We start from the raw sequence: 19358 nt of genomic DNA, 5'->3' as shown, positions 1-19358 counted from the left end.
AGTGTGGACCACAGCATGTCAGCAGCCATTCCAGCAGCTTAAGGAAGCTTTGGGAGGAACCCCTGTGTTAGCCGGTCCAGATTACAGCAAGGCATTTGTTGTGCAGGTGGATGCTTCGAGCCAAGGGGTGAGTACTGTACTTAGCCAGATTTCTTCAGAGGGAGAAAATCACCCAGTGTTTTATCTCAGTCATAGGCTCCAACCCAGGGATGAATGCTATGCAGCTGTTTGAAAGGAATGTCTAGCCATAGCGTGGGCACTTCAGAAACTTGAGCCTTCTCTGTATGGAAGGAAATTCATTGTAGTTACAGATCACAATCCCCTGACATGGTTACACTGAGCCAGCCAGAAAAATGCCAAGTTGTTAATATGGAGCCTAGGGTTGAAAGCATATGATATTTCAGTGCAACACCACAATGGGATTAGCAGTGCCAATGCAGATGGGCTCTCAAGACAGGGAATGGGGTATGGTATACTCATATAGACCTATCCCTCTCAAGCAATGTTTCTCAAGGGTCACTTGAAAAACTAGCTTGAGTTTTCGAGGTGGGGGGGTGACAAATTGAAAGTCTGCCATCTCAGCTAGATAGACTTTTGTAGATAATTCTATGTCATTGTAAATATTAATATAATCCACAGGTTGTTTTGCAAATGTAAGAAAACTAAATGTAAGAAAAATATGTTCTGAACTTCAAAAATGTAACCACAGTCCACCCTGCTGAAAGAAAGCTGATAAAGTAAAGCATTTTATTACTTTTGATCTCAGGGCTGGGAGACAGGATGTCTGGATGAAGGAATTCTTTCTATTGTCTTAGGACAAGAGTTAATTGCTAGATTTTACATGTATAATGTCTTGTATTGCTGTGGCTTCATGACCAGGTGCAGGCTTACTAAGAAATGTAAATTTAGAGTTTCTTGTAGCCTGGGAGTCAGAGAAGTGTCAAGAATGATGTAATCTAAACTGAGTCTGCAGTGATATATTTAAGAGATCTCAGAGAAAAAGAGAGAGCATTTTGCATTTATCTTCAGAACTGACATCACCACCAGTACTCTGCCTTTAACTGTATATGTAAGTAGAATTTAGAATGGTATTGCTTGTAGAGTTAGACAGGAATTTAGCCTACAGTATTGTTTTAAAGTTCCTGTGTCTGAATTCTTGACTAGCACTGTGTTGAATTAAGGAGACTTGTCTTGTGTTTTTATTATTTATTATTAAATATTTTTAAACCTTTCAACTTCGGCTGTTTTGTGTAGAGATAATTTAAGCTCTAGAGTACATTGCATGTATATAGTAATATACTGTCCAAGCCACTCCAATAAGCCTTGCTGTTTGTCTTACTTACTAATTGGATAATAATATTGAACAGTAAAATTAGACACCTTTTGGCAATGGGCTTATTAGCAGCTGATATTAGTGGTTGGTGGAAGTAATTTCTACCTTATAGCCTGGGCAGAGAAGGGGGAATAGTTGGAGAATCAGTGCCAGCCTTCCCAAGGAGTGTGCATATAACTCAAATCTCAAAGTATGTGTGTGTCAGCTACTTGGGCAGGGACATGAAGCACTGGTTGGACAGAGAGGGTGATGGTGGTTTTAGCTTAACCACTAGGATGACACCTATACCCTATAGCTGTGCCAGTTGGGAGTCTTACTGGGGATCTGGAGAGAGTAGGAGAAACCAGCTCCAGACTGACTTTGATCTCTGTGTGTTCTTAAGGGAAATTGTACTTTACTGTGTGTGTACTTGTTATCCATCCCAATGTGCATGCCCCTCACTGGTGCTAGTGGTGAGGATTGAGGTTCCTTGATAACTGGGCCAGCGCATGGGCATCACACAAGGTCACTGGTTTCTAAAGGCATACTGCATATGAACTCAAGATCCTACCCAGCCTCAAATGCTGTGTGCATCTGTCACATGAGGGTAGACAACATCACCACATAGTGGGAGTGTTGCCCTTCCTTTGGGGCTTAGGACTCTTATTGATCACTGTAACAAATTGATTCTAAAGGGTTTCCATGCTGCCCCAGTAGGAGATTCGATCTCTTCAATTTAAGCTTCTGCCCCCCCCCCCATAGGTGTTTACTAGGCTAACAGCCACAAGGGCCTTTTTAAGCCTAGCCATGCATCCCATATCTCTGGCAGGTTCTGGCACCCTTGATAGGTTTAAGCAGGGCCTTGGGAGTTGAATCCATTTGCAGGTTGCCTGTGTCTGTTATAGACATAGGTACTAAGTCAGGGATGAATTTCCTGTTCTCCATTCAATTGTCCAAGTTGTACTTGAATTGGGTTAGGTATGAACCCTGCTTTGCATGGATGGGGAGCCTGTCCCAGAGATGTGGTATTCTCTGGGATGCATACCAGCCTCTCTAGCAGGTCCTATTTACATCACAGGCAAGGGTCTTTAGAATGGGTAATTCTGGTGTTTGTTTTGCTGATATGCAAGAAGTCCATCATTGTTGGGTCTGACATCATCCTGTATGCCAGGCATAGATCTCCCTTCCATCAACCTGTAGGAGACAGAAAACAGGGATAGGACATTGAGGCAGTCAGCACTTTCACTCTGTGTTCTTGTAGTGAAGAACCTCTGTGGACACTTAATTTATTTTTGGATAGGCTTGCTTAGGTATATATCAAAGGGGCATTGTACTCCGTGATAGATCTGATGAATGCTGAATACAGTGGAACAATGATTTTCTTGGACCTAGATGTCATATCTTTGCTTATAAGTTGTACAACATAGAATGATTTCCTCACTTATGGTCAAAGGCTAGATTATGGTATGTGTGTGTCCCCAAGTCCGTGACTACTAGGTCAACTCTAAAGGGTGTGTTTTCATTATGATAGTTACCAGGGATGGATGACCTGCCAGGAAATGCAGAATAGTATCCTTCGGGATTTAATTTTAGTCCATGGCTCTGTCACCAGTTGTGTGTGTCAGCCCTTCCTGGAGAATATGTGTGTCAGTGTGGGATTAAATGACAGCTCCTAATTTGCAGGAATCTGCAAATGTAGTCAGCTAGAGACCATTGACATTGGCCTCAGAGAAGTAAATGGCAAAAAAGGAGTGGTCCAAAGACTGATCCCTGAGAGACTGCAGTTGTGACTGGCCTCTTTGTAGAGGTGGACTCCCCAATTTTAACTTCCTGGGTCCTGTCTGTGAGCCAGTTGGCTAGCCACTGGGTAATATACTGGTTTGTACTTAACCTCTTGAGTTTATCAACAATGCCCAACTGGGGTATTGTGTCAAATGCCTTGGCAATTCTAGGTAGGAAGTGTGAACTATTTTGCCATCATCCATTTTCTTACTGACTTTCTCAAAAGAAGTCCACCAGGTTAAGTAGGCATGACCTACCATTGATGAAACCAAACTGGGTTGGGTCCAATGTCTGGAGGTTCTGTATATTGTTATTGATCATTTCCATGATAGCTCTTTCTATGGCTTTGCATATAACATTAGTGAGACTTGAGGCTCTGTAGTTTCCATGGTGTGTAGATGGCACACCCTTTAGTAGAGGAATGATTGTTGCAGATTTCCATTCACGAGTCATGAAGCTTGTTTGGAGACTACAGTTAAATAGCAATTCCAGATGCCTAAAAGGTCATGTTTTATTGATATTTAGAAAGCATCCTGGGATATTGTCTGGGCCCATTGATGCAGTGTTCTTGGCCCTAGAGAACATTAAGGACCTGTACCCTAGTGATAGCAGGGGAGTTGTATTTGATGGTATTTCCTGAGGGAATGTTGAGGAGAGAGAGGGGTAAACTTGGAGCTGTATTTGTCTGCCAGTAGGTTTGCTATATCTTCTTGTTTAGTATAGGTGGCTCCATTTACAATTGCAGACATAGCTAAAGAATGCCTTGTGGTGGTTCTTGGCCCGGGAGGCCAAATATACCTAAAATTGACTTTGGTAAACTTCTAGTCCTCTACGTTTTGTTGAGTTTGAATGTGCTTTTATCTTGCTAGTTGCTGCACCTCCTAATTTTTGCCATGATTTTCTTCCTTATGTTATACACCCTATTGAATTTGTGATTCCACCAGGGTGGCTTGTTTTTTGAGTTAGTTCTGTACAACTTCCTGTTGGGTACAGCTGCCTCTGTGCAGCTATTAACATACTTGTATAGGGTTTCTTTGTACAGTTCTGCATAGGCAGCAGTGTTCTCATGGTTTATGGGGACTTCAGATTTTGCCAGATTATCACTTAACAGCAGGAAGTTAATCTTATTTTATTTCTGAATATTCCAGGGGTAGTTGAGAGGTCCAAGTTTTATTTTTACTTTTAAAGGAGACCATTTTGTGGTCTAACCTTACCAAAGCAGACATTGCAATCGGAGGTATGCACACTCCCATATTAGTGATGACCAGACCCAGTTTGGTTGCTTCCCTGGTTGGTGTACTGACAAATCTGGTCCAGGGAGTTTGGAAGAGAAAGCCTAGAAAGAAATTCCTAGAAGCATCGGATCCTTCTGGTCTGGCACTAAAACCATTGAGACAATCAGATTTGGTGATTGCACTGGAGATGGTTTAAATCTGATCACCTTCCCCTCCATGCAACTTTTCCCCTGGAATCAACCAGTCTTTGTCTCCTTTCTGAAGTTCTCCAGGAACATTCTTCTAGGCCACATTCTGTGACATCTTCCTTCAGGCCCTTTCAGTCAATGAGAAGTCTTTCGGTAGCTAGTTTCAAGTGGATGATGTGAAAGTTTCTTAGGAAGAACATCTAGATGGGGGATCCTCCCAGCCCTTCCCCTGCTGGGGAGTTGGGACCGGTACTACCCAATTCTCTTGCATGAGCCTCAGAGTAATACCAATGAGAAGTTTTTTGTTTGAGATGAGATCCTAGTTGGCATCCACTTTGGTGGTGTTTTATCTCTGACACCATTACTTGGCTAAGAGATTCAGAGATGAGAGGTCATGACTGAGACATGGTACTCAGAATCAATTCCAAGGCTTTTAGAGCTATCCCTACCATTGGTTGCTTTGGCCAAGGGCATCTCAGCTACAAAGTCAGCCTTGGAGCCCAGTCAGATTTAGGACCAGGGACATTCCTTCATTGGGATCTTTGGACCCTAAGGAGTCATCTTCAGCAGCGGTTTCAGCTTTGGATTTTGAGGCACTCTGTACTGTCAGTACCTCTTCTAGATTTTGCTTCTGCTCATCCTGTCAGACAGGGACAGCCACCCACAGTAAGTCTTAATGGTCCTCACTAGGTGAGTTCCTCTTCTAGTTCTGAGCCTTCTCCAGACCCTCATACCAGAGAAGGTCATATGAAACAGTTTTGCAAAAGGAGACATCTGGACTCCTTACAGGAGTCACTCACTGAAGATACCAACTTTGAGTAAAAAGGATGGAGTCCCTAAGATTCCCCTCTGAAAGACATCTCATTTGGAAATGATCTTGAATTGATGAAAAAAAGGGTGTCCATGGAAGACCCTTTCCATGAGGAGTCAGTATTCTTTGAGACTTTTGGGGCTAGCTTATCTACTTCTTGAATGATTGAGCCTGTTGATGAGCTCATTGATATGGTCTCTCAGCAGGCTTGGTTACCCAATATGGCGGAGCTACTTCCAAGAAACCCGATAAAATTTTTCCTCAAAGGAATAGGTAGTGTTTGAGCAAAAGTCCCACTGTTTATGCCATAGTGGTTGCAGCAGTTTCAAAAAAATGAGCTTCAAAAAAAAAACCTCTGTCCACCCAAACAGGGAGACCAGGGCACTGGACAGATTTGGAAAGTGGACTTGCACTTCGACATTTGATGTGAGCAGGCTGAACTATCTAACCTATATGACCTTTTTTCCTAGAGGGATTTGACCGAGGAGCTTTCCAAGTCTCCCTCAGGTATGCCTGCTGATGTACATAAAACTGTGGCATTGCAGCTGTTTACCCTTCATTATATGTCCTTTGTGTTCATGCAACTGCTTTTCAGTGCAGCTCATTACATGTTGAGAGTGGCAGGCACTGCATTACTATTCACTGACATGCCTGGGTAAATCTCTGTGACTCTGTAGATGGCATTAAGACATTCATCTGAATGCTCACTTAAGTGGTTCAACACTCTTTGCATATATAGTAATAGCCCACCATAAGTGAGCAGGAGAGAGAACCGTCTTCCACAGGCATACGCTTTTCCAGCCACCAAAATTCCCTTTTCCTAAAATCACAAAGGTGTAAAGAAGTTATTGTTCCACAAATCATATAATTTTGCTCAGGATCTTCTGGTGAACCCCCCCCCCCTCCAGTGGAAGAGGAGGAACAATTTTAATGTCCCCACAGAGGTGGGTCATGTAATCAGAGGTTTTGAGATCCATTTACAGGGAAAAACCTTTTAGTGCTTCTGAATAGCTGCCCAACTGCCACACTCTAATGGCAGTCGGTGGGAGGGGCACTTATCTTTGCATCCCTAAGCCTACTCAGCCATTACTCAAGATACTTGGATGCAGAAGATAATCACTAGTGGCTAAATTATTCCCTTTGCTTTCACCCTACCAAACAAAAGGAAAACCACCAATGTTCCACCCTATCAGCAGAAGTCAACAGTTTCAAAGCTGGTAGGAAAGCAAGTCATCCCGGAGGTCCTACCTGACCAACGAGGATATTGAATCTATTTAAAAATGTTTTTGGTTCTGAAAAAGACTAGGGATCTCAATCCCATTCTGGACCTCAGACACCCTGAAACAGTTTGTGCAATAAAGTTTTGGATTGTCATAGTTCATTCCATTCTGTCTCTTCTGAGGAAGATTGGCTGGATGTGCTCCATAGGCCTTCAGGATACCTACTACCACATCAGGATAGAGAGGCAGTCCAGAAGCTTTCTTCACTTTCAACTGGAAGCCAGTCACTTCCAGATCAGAGCATTGCCCTTTGGCCTCACCACAGCCCCTAGGGTGTTCAACAAATGCATGGCAATGGTGGAAGTATATCTAAGGTTGCAGGCATTCACCACACCCCCCAAGTATTTGCTTGTTCAGTGCAGGGATTCATTGCTCCACTTATCTCACCACTTGGGGATTACCGTAAAGATAAACAGAATTGGATCACACAGACACCGGATTTCATAGGTTACCGCCTGGGCATGACATCTTAAATTGCCAGACTCTAGTACTTTCCATCACCAAGCTATTGAGGTCATTTCTTATTCAAACCATCTAGCAATATTAATTCTTAGACTTTTGAGATCAGTGATTGCATCCATTATGTGAGTTCCTCAGTTAAGATTTTACATGAGAGTAATGCGTTGACTCTCACTGTCCAGTGGCTAGTGATGCCTCAACCCTTGCAGTTCCCCATACGTCTCATTGCAATATGCATACATCACATTCTGTGTTGGTTAACCACCCCAGTAGTACCATGGGGATGTCCTTCAATTTTTCCTCCCCTGACAGCCAATATAACCATGGACACCTTATGGGTAGAGGTTCTTTGAAAGCGAGTTGGTCTGAGGCACATGTTTGGCAACAGAGGCCAAGTTTTATATCAATGTCTTTGAGATTAAGGCAGTACTCCTATCATTCCAGGCCTTTCAGGGCTGTCTCTTTAATGCATGATATCCATTCAGATGGGCAATATAGCAGTGGTCTGGTATATCAGAAAACAAGGGGGAACCCATTCATAGCCATGATGATCGGCAGCCATGAGGGTGTGTCAATAAGAAATATCTTCCCAGTGCTTTCTGATGGCAACTCGTATCTTGAGTTCCAGTGTCTTGGAGGACAAACTGAGCAGATAGTGTCTTGCCTCACAAGTGGCTCCTCAATCAGTTACTGTCAGATGATTTTCAGTTGCTGGCTCCAGACATGCTGCTATATCTGTGCTTCCTACCTTAACAATAAGTGCAGGAGCTCATGCATCATGTTCTAGTTTACAGTTGACCCCTGGGTCTTCTGTTTGCATTTCCACTCTTTCCACTTATAATCAAGTTTTTTTCAGAAAACCATCTAGTGCAAGGGAACAGTAATTCTCATTGACACAATCTGCCCATGTAGGTCTGGTTTCCCTTCCTTTGGCCTCATCTGAACTATCCTCTTCCAGACCTCCCATCTTACCCATCCAGCCAACCTCATTAATATTCAAAAGTCTTGAAATTAATCACTTGGTTCCTTCAATCCAGATGACAGCCATGGGTGCCAGGCTTTCTGTGTCAGTTATCCACATATTACCTTGCCTCTGTTCCAAAAACTTAACATGAGGAAGGTTTACTGGGCATGAAGACGGTTTACTAAAGTAAATGGAAGAGCATTTCTATCATGGCTTTCTCTAAGGGCTTAGATCCTTTTGTCAGCACCTTTACAACTGATGTGGGATTTCCTGTGCATTTTTTCCAGGAAGGTACTAGCTTTTCTACAATTAAGATGCAGTTTGCAGCTATATCCAGTTTTCATGTGATAGAAAACCAGAACTCTATTACTACTTTGAAACTCTCTAAATACTTTTCAAGTAAAAGTTTCCATCTTAGACTCCCTTATTTGAGATCCAATTCCTACTTGGGATATTACTTTGCTGCTTCAGACTTTAACTGACCTCCATTCAAACCAGCAGCATCGACATAACTGAAATTTCTGTCTTGCAACTCTGTTTTCCTAGAGATCATTACATTTATTGTGAGAATTTCTGAATTAAAAGCCTCATCTTGCAAACCTCCTTACTCGATTTGTAATAAAGAACAGGGTATCTCGTCAAAACAACCCAAACTTTCTTCCAAAAGTGCGCCTGGAAGCTGTTCTTCAACCAGTTTATTAACCTGCCAGTTTCCATCCTAGTTTTTTTTCTAATAAAGGGGACATTCCTTGATTTTGATGGATGTCCACCTTCAGCTGAGATTCCATCTGCACTGCACTGTACCGTACCAAGAAAATTAGGAAAACAGATCAACTTTGTATTTCCTTCTAAAGAACGAAATTGGGACAAGGTGTTTCTAAAGTCACATTGTCCAGGTGTGTGTCTGATTGCATTACCTGTATTGATAAAGAAAAGGGGCCATCTCTTCCACACAAACTAAGAGTTCATTCAACCAGAGCAGTGGCAGCTTTTGCTGTTTACTTTACCATAGCACCAGTAAATGAGATTTGTTCAGTGGCTGTTTGGCCTACTGTTCACAACTTTGTCTTCCACTATAAGCTGGTCATGCAGTTAACATCCTGTGCAACCTCTGGCTCCACCATTTTTCAAAATGTCCTTCCATGAGGCCATCCCAGATTGTTGGTAACTGGGAAATCTGTCCCATCTGTTGAGTCAGATGTTGAAAACCTCATCAGATCTGAAAGTTGTGTACTTAGCTAATGCTAGATCTGTGTTGTCTTCTGTCCCTCTCAACTTTCCCTCCCTCTCTCCATCCTCCTTGCATAAATTTTCAACTAATAGCTCTCAGTTTACCAAATTGGAACTGTCCAGGGTCGTGCCTATTCAGCCATGAGCTTGCTCTTCACTCCTCTTGTTCCATTTTTACTCAAGGTTTTTAGAAGTATTGACTACAAGCAGGTAAGCTTGATTTGATGTTTTGTACTGACATAAGGGAATTGTGGTTAGGGCAGGAGCCTGAGCCATGGATCCAAGGAATTGAAAAAGGTACTGGTATCAGATCTGATAACTCATGCATTGAACTGGATGGAAGAAGACAACATAGATCTAGTGTTATTGTTGATTGATAACTTTTATTTATCCTCCTTAATGGGTACAATTTTCTTTTGATAATGAAAATGGCACTTCGAACAAAAAGCAGAAAAGGTCATGACAGGCTATTTCATTGCATCTATATTACAAAATCGAATGTTTAAGTGATCGAACACCTAAACATCGAACTTGTAATATTGAACCTAAAAACGTCGAACGTCACAGATAAAGACGTCCGTTGGCCACGAAAATAAAATAACTTTACACCCAAACTAAGTGGGGGGCTGTGCCCCCCACACCCCCCTAACTTAATATACCAACTCTGAGATAGCTCTAAATCCGGTGAACAGCCAAAAGAAATCTTTCTCACGTTAAATCAGCCATTCGCCATTTTTTTATTTTAATATTACAAGTTCGATGTTTAGGTGTTTACTGTAATAGTGCACTGATCTCATTGGACCATTTGCAGGCACAGCCTGTGTAATGACTTATCAAATCAAATTAACAGGTCTACAATTTTCAGGGTCAATGATGGGACCTTCCTTTTTTAGTGGAGTCATAACAGCTTTGAAAAAGACCTCTGGGAGAAAGATAGTGGCACTGCTTGGATAGATGGAGTAGGTCTGCCAATACGTGTTTAACACCAATTGTTATGAAGATGGGAATATTATCTGGTTCCATGGAAAATGTGTGTTTTTGTACATGTATATGTATGTGTGTGTGTGTGTGTGTGTGTATATATATATATATATATATATATATATATATATATATATATATAAATATGTATCTCTTTTTTTTGTTAGGAGAGTGCCTCTAATAAATTTCCTTAGTGATGAATTGGGGGGGGGGGGGTTGAGACATTCCCAGGGATATGTATAGCTGCCAGTGGTGAAATAATCACTGTGTTTGTGTACTGCTATGTTTCTATCAAGTTTGCATTGTCCATTGAAGCAGAATAGGTAGTGCCATTTTGAAAAATGTTCTCAGCATTGTTGTGTTGCCCCTTGTTTTACCGACAATTGTCTTTAGTGTCTGAAGATACAAGTTGGACTACCTGTGTCTTCCTTGTGGTATTTTTTAGGTTCTTTGATAACTTCTGTATGTTAGCCATAATTTAAAGCTCTTCAGTTTTGCTGTATACTCCAAGGACTTTGTGGACTACTTGCCTTGTTTGGTCTTGAACTTCCCATTTCATTTAGACCTGCACCAGGGATTTTGTTTGAAATCTAGAAATTTTTGGTTGCAATCAACATTTAATGATGTTCTTCATTCCACATTGCTGCAGTCCTCCTAACTTGGTCCAGTGTCCGTCCAGTCGGGTCGTATATAATACCAGCCGGCAGGCCGGGTCAAGGACGCCGGGCTTTATACATTAGACTGGGCATGAAAATACGCATCCTTCGATCGTTTGCGCCATGTCTTTTGCCGCATGGTCCGATGCAGAAGCAATTTTGCAAGTCAGGTTTTCGTTTCTGAAAGTTTCTGTTCACCAGTCAGAGTTTTCAAAGTTGGCAAAGTTGTAAGTAACTGTTTTGCATTTTTTTTTTTTTCTGATTATTTAAATTTTTATAAAAAATTTTAAGGGGGAATATATGTATTTTGTGGGATACTACTACTTTGTGTATACCTTACTGTTTTATACCATAGCACGTTATTGTGCTGAGCTGTTTTGTGCCATAGATTTAACAAGTTGAACTAAGCTGTGCTAGAATTCTTTTTGAGATTTTGGGAAGTTTGCCAGGTTAATTTTTGGAATTAGACACCGCCGCCAAAAAGCCCCGGACAAAGACCAAAAGCGCTGGGACAAAAGAACAAAGCCTCCCAGGAACCGTTGTGTCGAGGAACCCAAGGAGCCAGGGGTGGCTTTCCTTTTTTTGTTTTGAGTCAGGAGAGACTTTGGGAGCCAGGGTTTTCTGTTACTAGGACAGGGGCCAGGCTGAGGGTCACTCGGCTGGCCTCTCTGGGTCTGCCTCCAGGGTTTTCTTCCTCTTCTGGGTCTTTCCTTCTTTCTCAGAGGGGGCAGGCCTTCTTTCAGGAGGGTGGGGTTTCTCCTATTTAAAGGCCCTTCTCCCTGATAATAGTTTCTCCTAGTGGAACACCAGATTGAGCTGGATGAGAGGGCTGAAATGTGCTGAGGTGAGGTCCTATTCTGGCTCTGATAAAGAGCCCCTGGGTGGAACCTGAGTTTGAGAGTTTTTGAGTTGATGAGATTCTTGATTCTCTCGAGAAGACCCTTGATAGTGAGGGAGCATTTTCTGTATGATCAGTAGATGATCTGACTCCAGATTTTTCTCATCCTTCAGAAGATTTCTGATTCTGCATAGAGGCATTGAGGATGGGCATTTTCTGAATCTGCATTCTTAAGTTTTTCAGGAAGATCTCCCCCAGCCAGGATCTTTACTTTGCGCCCTTTTTCTGAACCTCTGCATAGGCCTTTAGATCCAGCTCAGGCTTCCTGAATCCTGATTCTTTGCCTCCTGCCCCAGTTAAACCGGATAGGTACTATAGGGTGCCTGGCTCTCAGGCCTATAGGCCTCTAGGCCTAGGGCAGACCATAAACTGTCTCTTAGGGGTGATAGGGCAGGAAGGTCTTCCGAGGTCCCTTCTTCCTAGGGTGCTGATGAGGGCGAATACTGTCCATCCTCCTGATAAAGAATCAAAATTTTGAGATCAGGATTGAAAGGCATACTTCTTGTGTTTCCTATTGTTGGTTTTAATTGTCAAAATCACATGTTAAAATTTAAAAGATACGTGTTCACCTCGTGGGTTTTGAGCCCTAAGCCATGGTTGCAGTGGGTGAAGCAGGCCAGGATTTCAGTGGTGCTTCTGGTGGAGTTGTTCTTTTGATGCTGTGCAGGCCTCCTCGAGGGTGGCTGCCATGCCCTCGAGGGTTCGTAGGCTATTTGGGCACGTCTGATTGAGTTTCAATGAGTTGAGAGACATGCCTTTTGGATGCATGAGAAACAGCAAATTTGTATGTTGGCTAAGTCCGTGGTTGCAGTTGTTGATTTTTTGGCAGATTTAAAGCCTAGTATAGTAGAAACTTACAAGGATAAGCGGATCAGCACAGTTTGCAAGTTTTCTAGAGTAGGGGTAGACAGGGGGTGGGGCTGCTTATCCTTTAGTTTGCTTATCAGGGGGATGTCCTGGGGCAGGTGGTAGGGAGCTTCAGCAGAGCTCTTTAGGCTTTCCTCTTTGGGAGTTCTGCTCTGCATTCTGGCAGTGAGCAGGGTCAACAGTTCTTCACAGTCAGAGATTGGATGGCCTTTCTTTCAGCTCTCAGTTCAGTTCTGGCCTAGCCTTATTTGGGAGAAGCAGGTTCTTTTCTCAGAAATCTCCAATTTAATTACCCAAGACAGATGGGTTTCTGGATATCATTCACCATGGTTACAAGCAAATTTCAGAGGTTTGCCCCATACCTTGCCTCCTTTCAAAGGCATACCCTCGAAAAGAATCGAGGCTAGACAGGCAATCCTCTACAATGGAGAACACTTTTGATTTCCAAGAGCCAGTGTGCCAGCCAGGCCTGGATTTAGATTTACCTGTTGTTCTCACCAAAGAAGGGGGGTACTCACTCAGGGGACCCTCATGGAGATCAATTTTTGGATTCCTCTATTAGATCTCAGTTCATGATTGACGTAAGTACAGCTTTTACCTCTGCTGGGCAAAGATCACTGGATGGTAACTTTAGATCTCAAGGAAGCTTTATAGTCTTTCATGCCTATAAGACTAAGTTGCAGGAAGCATCTGCTATAGCTGCTGGAAATTTTATCAGTATTCTCTCTTTCCATTTGGGCTATTGCCTGTTGGCAGCTGCCTGATTCTGGCTCAAGGAACAGCATTCTAATATGTCATCAGGCTAATGTCACAAAAGTCCTAACTTAAATAGGGCCTGTCTGATCTCTGGCACAAGAAAGGAAGACCTTCTCTCTTGACATATGTACAGCATGCTGAGAGAGTCATGGCAGCCTAGGGAATGGAAAATTTTCCAGTTACTTCCATCAACAATCTTTCCAGTGGTTTCTCTGTACAAACAGTCCTTCAGCCCTTGATGGCCTTTGTAACAAGTCTTTCAAGAAGATTTACTTCCAATTCAACTATCTTCTTGGTCCAACTGTATGACCAAACAGTATATCAACTGAAGCCAAAATGGCACTAGATTCTGCATTTCCCCAATTCATGCCTGTTCGAGAAATGTTGGGGAGCCTAAACAAAGGGAATAAGACACAGCTGGACCAGTCACTGACATGTTCATTAAACTAACATCCAGCATTGAAAGAGAATTTCTAAATTCAGATGTGCATCTAAACAGAAAAGGGAATTTCTGTGACCCAGCCAGACTATAAGTCAAGGTGGATCGAGAGAGACCAGCATTGGAATTACAGGATAACAGCTAAATGGCAGTCCAGATTGCAAGAATGGGCCTCACAGACTACAAAAGTGGATACAAGTGCAACTACAGAGAGAGGACAGGATTCTAATAGACAACACATTTTTAAGGCAGGTGCAGCAATGGGCCATTGGGAAGGCTAAGGGACAATTTCACTGGAGGCAAGGTGCTGAACAACAACACCAACACAAAGCAAGTGTGACACAGACAAAGCAATGATTTAGCAGATGTATAGAACTCTCATGGAGACTCTTCAGGCAGGGGAGAGAACTCTTTAAGAACTCCTCTACAGATGTGGCATGCAGACAAACTTGTGACACCCACTAAGGGATGTCCAGAAAAAGATGTATTTCAAATCCCCACGAAATGGACAAATCTTCACAGAGTTTAATAAATCGCTTTTGCTCACAAAGTTTTGCTTCTCCAGTCTTTTCGCTTTTCCACTGGTTTTGGAACACCCAAAGGTTTGTGGAAGCTCTTCTTCTTGTAAGCTCAGTGGACAGTTACTAACTCCTGCCTCTTCTTCATTCTCTTGCTTCTAAAGGGTTGGCATAGACTTTTTTAGGTCCATTAAAATTTAGCTGGATTGAACAAGACAATGGCAGTATGGATTACGGTTCACCTGCTCAAGGTGGCCCTTCTTACTTAACATCTACTCCATGTTGTCTCTCATGACTGAAACCCTGGTACAAATCAGGGATTTCACCCTGTCTTAAGACTGATACACTCTCATCATTTTTGACAGCATCTTCATCTAATTGAGACAGCAAGTTTCAAATTGATTTTTGGAAGCCAGAAAATGTGGGTTCAAGTTCTTTGTTTAAAGGAGGTGGAAGATTTTTTCATTTTGGAGGAGAAGTTTGAATTTGGAGCTTCAGCTGAGCCTAATTGGAGTTCTTGGCTGGATTTGGCTGTGGCTCTTATTAATGTGAGGCTTGTCTTGGATCTCCATTTTTATTCATGTTGCATTACCATTGTTTTCTTCTCTTATTTTCAGGCTAAATTGTTTTCCTTGTGCAAGCAATTTTAGATTTTGCAGCCCTAAACTTCTTGTGATCCCCCTTTTGTTTTGCTTCCTTTTGTAGGGAGAGGTTTTAAGACTTCTATCCTTTAACCTTGAATTACTTTTGGTTGAATTTGACTAATTGTCACTGCTTTTGCTTTTTGTTCCTTTTTGCTTACAATTTAGGTGAATAGTTTTGTGGCCTTAGAAATCCTTTCCTTTTTTGCTAAGGTAGTATAGGGTTTCTGAATCTTAGGACCTTTTATTTCGCTTTAGGTTTTTAGTGTTCCTTTTAATATTTTCTATTATTTGCCCAGGATTTATGCTTTTCCCCAAAAAGGCAATTTTTGCATTGCTTTTCTTTTAGGATGATTTTAGAAAATAAGTATTATTTGAGCAGGACTAAGGATTTTAGAGCTTTCACTAGCACATTGTTTCTTTTCTTTTTTTGGCAAGGAGGGGCCAGCTGTTTGTAAAACAAACTCTAGGTTGATTGGGTTTTTTTTTTTCAAATTTCTAAATCACTAGGCTGGCTGGATTTTGACTTTTGGTGGATTAGGTTGGGTATGGCATTTTCAAGTTGCTTTCTAAGGGGTATGCAGGATTTTGGTTTTGGCCACAGCAACTTGGGCAGCAGTGCATACCCTTCTCTAACATCACCTTCCTTTTGCACTTAATGTTCATGACTGCCACAGCTACAGCTATAGGACCTCTGTCTGTACCTGCTTCCCTCCTAGTCAGTTCCTGTTAACTAAGTGCTTTGGATACCTCTTTTACCTTAGCTACTTTTGCAGCCTACTCGCTTATGACTTCATTTTGGACTGTTACCCCTCAGTTAAATTTGCATAAATGTGGAAAACTGAGATGGCTGCAGTCCAATGTGCTTCTGAGGTTATCCCCCTGTTTTGTTATGGCTGTGTTTTTTTATGTGCAGGTATTCATGTATATTGGTGTACGCCTTTTGGTGCAGGTATGTTTGAGTTTTAGGGTTTTGAATATTCTTTCTATATTTATCGTAGGGTATAGAAAGTACTTTTAATGGGTAATTAAACACACCCAGGATAATGGAGATTTTGTGTATAGGATCCTGAACCTTTAGGAATCTAATGTGGTTTTCAGGACTCTTATCATGATTCGTGAAAGTTCTGAATTTGGTATAACTTTGACGAGTGACTCAATGTGATTGGTTGTGAAGCCGTTCCCTGGTTTTATGATGAAAACACTTAACTCATTTGAATAAAGAACTGGACTGGTACACTGTTTTCAGTTGTTTGTTGATTTTCTATACTTTTCTATGTAGAGGTATCATTCTTTTAGGTAGATAAACTGATGTATTTGAATTGTGTCATTTGTTTCTCATTTTAGAATACAGACCTTTGACGTAAGAAGATTTGTAAAGTGGCAAATACTAACAAATTTATCTGTTTAAAGAAAGATGCATCATGCCTTTGTCTATATTTATCTTCCTCATATTTTGTGCCATAGTCTGCTAAAGTATGAATCACAGACCCTTGTTTTTTTCTGATTTCTCTGACTGTTTTCTTTCAGTATAAAATGCATTTTCTTAGACTTTTTAATGTTGCAGTAGGTTAAACTTTGAAGGTCAGCATCACAGATGCAGCTCACATCTCAGCTTTGGCATTTTCTGTTTTAATAAATGTTATTTTTTCTCATTTTTTGCATACTTTTCAGCTGACCTTCAGGTATATGATGCTTGATATTACCCTCCAGGGCATTAACTGCCACAGCCATTACATTGTTGGGAAGGGAAAATGGAAACCTGGAATACTGCAACTGTCAGTTACACTAAAAAGTTTTATTATGCTGCAAGGGAGAGGAGCTTATTAACCACATGAAGCAGAAATTAGCTCTATACCCCACATGATGAGTTCAGTGGCAGTCTACTGTGTGATTACAATACTGCCTCCATAACAAGGAAAGTGTCAGATTACAGGTAAAAACCCAATCATCCCCCATGGAGGAGGCAAACTGAAAATTGCCACCTCCTATGCATCTCCATCCATCTCCTCAGCTATCAAGATGCTAAACTGAACACATTATCTAGGTTATAACCAAGGCCCCAATTGTTTTAATATGTTGAATTTAGTATTGCTAGCTTTTGAGATGACATTCAGTCTCCATGCACATTTTTTAGTTGAACTGTATATAGTGTGTGTGTGTGTGTTTATATATATATATATATATAAATATATATATATATATATATATATATATATATATATATATATATATATATATGGGTCTACCTGACATCATCAACAGCGGAAAACACCAACAAGTGAATCGCGAGCGCCAGAAGATCGACAAGCAGAAGACCGATGCGATGGATGAAAACACCGATGCCGAGGATGCCGACATGGGAAAAGGCTGTGTAAGTATGCGGTAGTGACAGACGTTAGGTTGCGAGTAAGGTAAGTGTGGATATTGACTGTCTGTGGGGATAGGGGTGGGTTAAGTGAGATAGGGTTAGGGACTGGGTTAGGTAAGTGTGCGGTAGTGATAGTCTTTGGGTTAAGGGCGGGTTAAGTGAGTTAGGGTTAGGGCGCGGGTTAGGTAAGTGTGTGGTAGTGATAGTGTTTGGGTTAGGGGTGGGTTAAGTGAGTTAGGGTTAGGTAAGTGTGCGGTAGTGATAGTCTTTGGGTTAGGGGTGGGTTAAGTGAGTTAGGGTTAGGGCGTGGGTTAGCTGAGTATGCGATAGTGATGGACCATAGGGTTAGGGTTTGGGTTAGGGTTGTAGATAGTTGTGTATGTGTGGTTTAGTGTAGGTTTGTAGGGATTTTGGTGTGCTTGTGTTGTGTGTGTGGTTTTTGGACAGGGGATGTGTTTTGTTTGTTGATTGTTGTTATTGTGGTGTGTGCAGTGTAGGAGGTTTCATGTTTGTGTACCATCGGTTATTTCGTTGTCGGGCATGTGAGGTTTCGTGTTTTTGCACTGTCGGTTATGTGGTGTCGGTAATTTCGTTGTCGCGTTGTCGGTGTTCTGGGGTTTCGATTATGTCAGGTAGAACCATATATATATATATATATATATATATATATATATATATATATATATATATATATGGGTCTACTTCACTTCACTGAAAGCTTATTTGACTGAGCTCACGTAAGTGAAAACTCATTTGACTGAAACTCATTTTGCTGACAGGTATAGGTTATTTTCCCCATTGTAGTGCGATTCTGGAGTTAGTGTATATAGTAAGGGGGATGTGGGGGTACAAACCCCCACACTGGGGTTGGAAGTGAGTGGCATAGCCCCCCACATAGTTTGGGTATATATTGTCTTCTAAAAAGAGTTATTCATTGGAGTTGTATCCATGTATATGGTTTAAAATGTATAAAATAGGTGGTAGGGGCGTAGCCCCCCACATAGTTTGGATATATATATATATTGTCTTCTAAAAAGAGTTATTCATTGGAGTTGTAAGTATTCATGTATGTGGTTTAAAATGTATAAAATAGGTGGAGGGCTATGCCCCCCACATGACCCCAATGTGCGGGGCTGTGCCCCCACCCCCCCTTACTATATATACTAACTCAAGGATCACACTACAATGCGGAAAAGGGAATATATCTTTCAGCAAAATGAGTTTCTGTCAAATGAGTTTTCAGCGAAATGAGCTTTGAAGTGAAGTAGAGCTATATATATATATATATATATATATATATATATATATATATATATATATACACACACACACACACACACACACACACACACACACACACACACACACAGTGTATTGGGGGGGTAGTTAAAATAAGGATGCCAAACTACTTTCACTGACAAATGGAGAAATTAATGGTTTAAAAATAAGAAGACAGCTAGAAAGTGTCCATGACTGCAGATAACAGTGAAAAGTTGGTTATTTTCATTATTTAAATCAGAGCTGTAGTTCACAATTTCAGGACCCTGTGACATTCCTGATGAAGCCCATCTCGACTGTCTCAGCTTTTAGTTGAGAAGCAGAAATAGTCTCTTCTTACTTCAAGGCTTCCAGTTGCTATACTTTTATTCTTGACCTTCTAATCACAAATGCAATACTGGAAATCATTTCTGATTGCCTGTAATATGCTAAGAAACAATCTGATACTGATGCTACCCACTAACTCCTTGTGCTCGAGGTGGTTGTCTACTTCGCTCCATCTGCGCTATGTCTCTGATTGAAATATTAAGCAGTTTTGCTTGTATAGTAAAGCAGATGCATTAATTTTAATATAGGTAGAGAGAGAACCAGAAATTTTAGATTTGTACATCAAGCTCTTATATTGTTCATAGGTTCATTGCCACCTTGAGCACAAGGAGTTGTTCCTCTGTACACAAAGTATCTGCTCTTTT

The sequence above is a fragment of the Protopterus annectens genome, chromosome 9.part0 (genome assembly GCF_019279795.1).
Source record: "Protopterus annectens isolate FY-2018-M chromosome 9.part0, PAN1.0, whole genome shotgun sequence".
Taxonomy (NCBI): domain Eukaryota; kingdom Metazoa; phylum Chordata; order Ceratodontiformes; family Protopteridae; genus Protopterus; species Protopterus annectens.
This window is presented reverse-complemented; position numbering follows the sequence as displayed.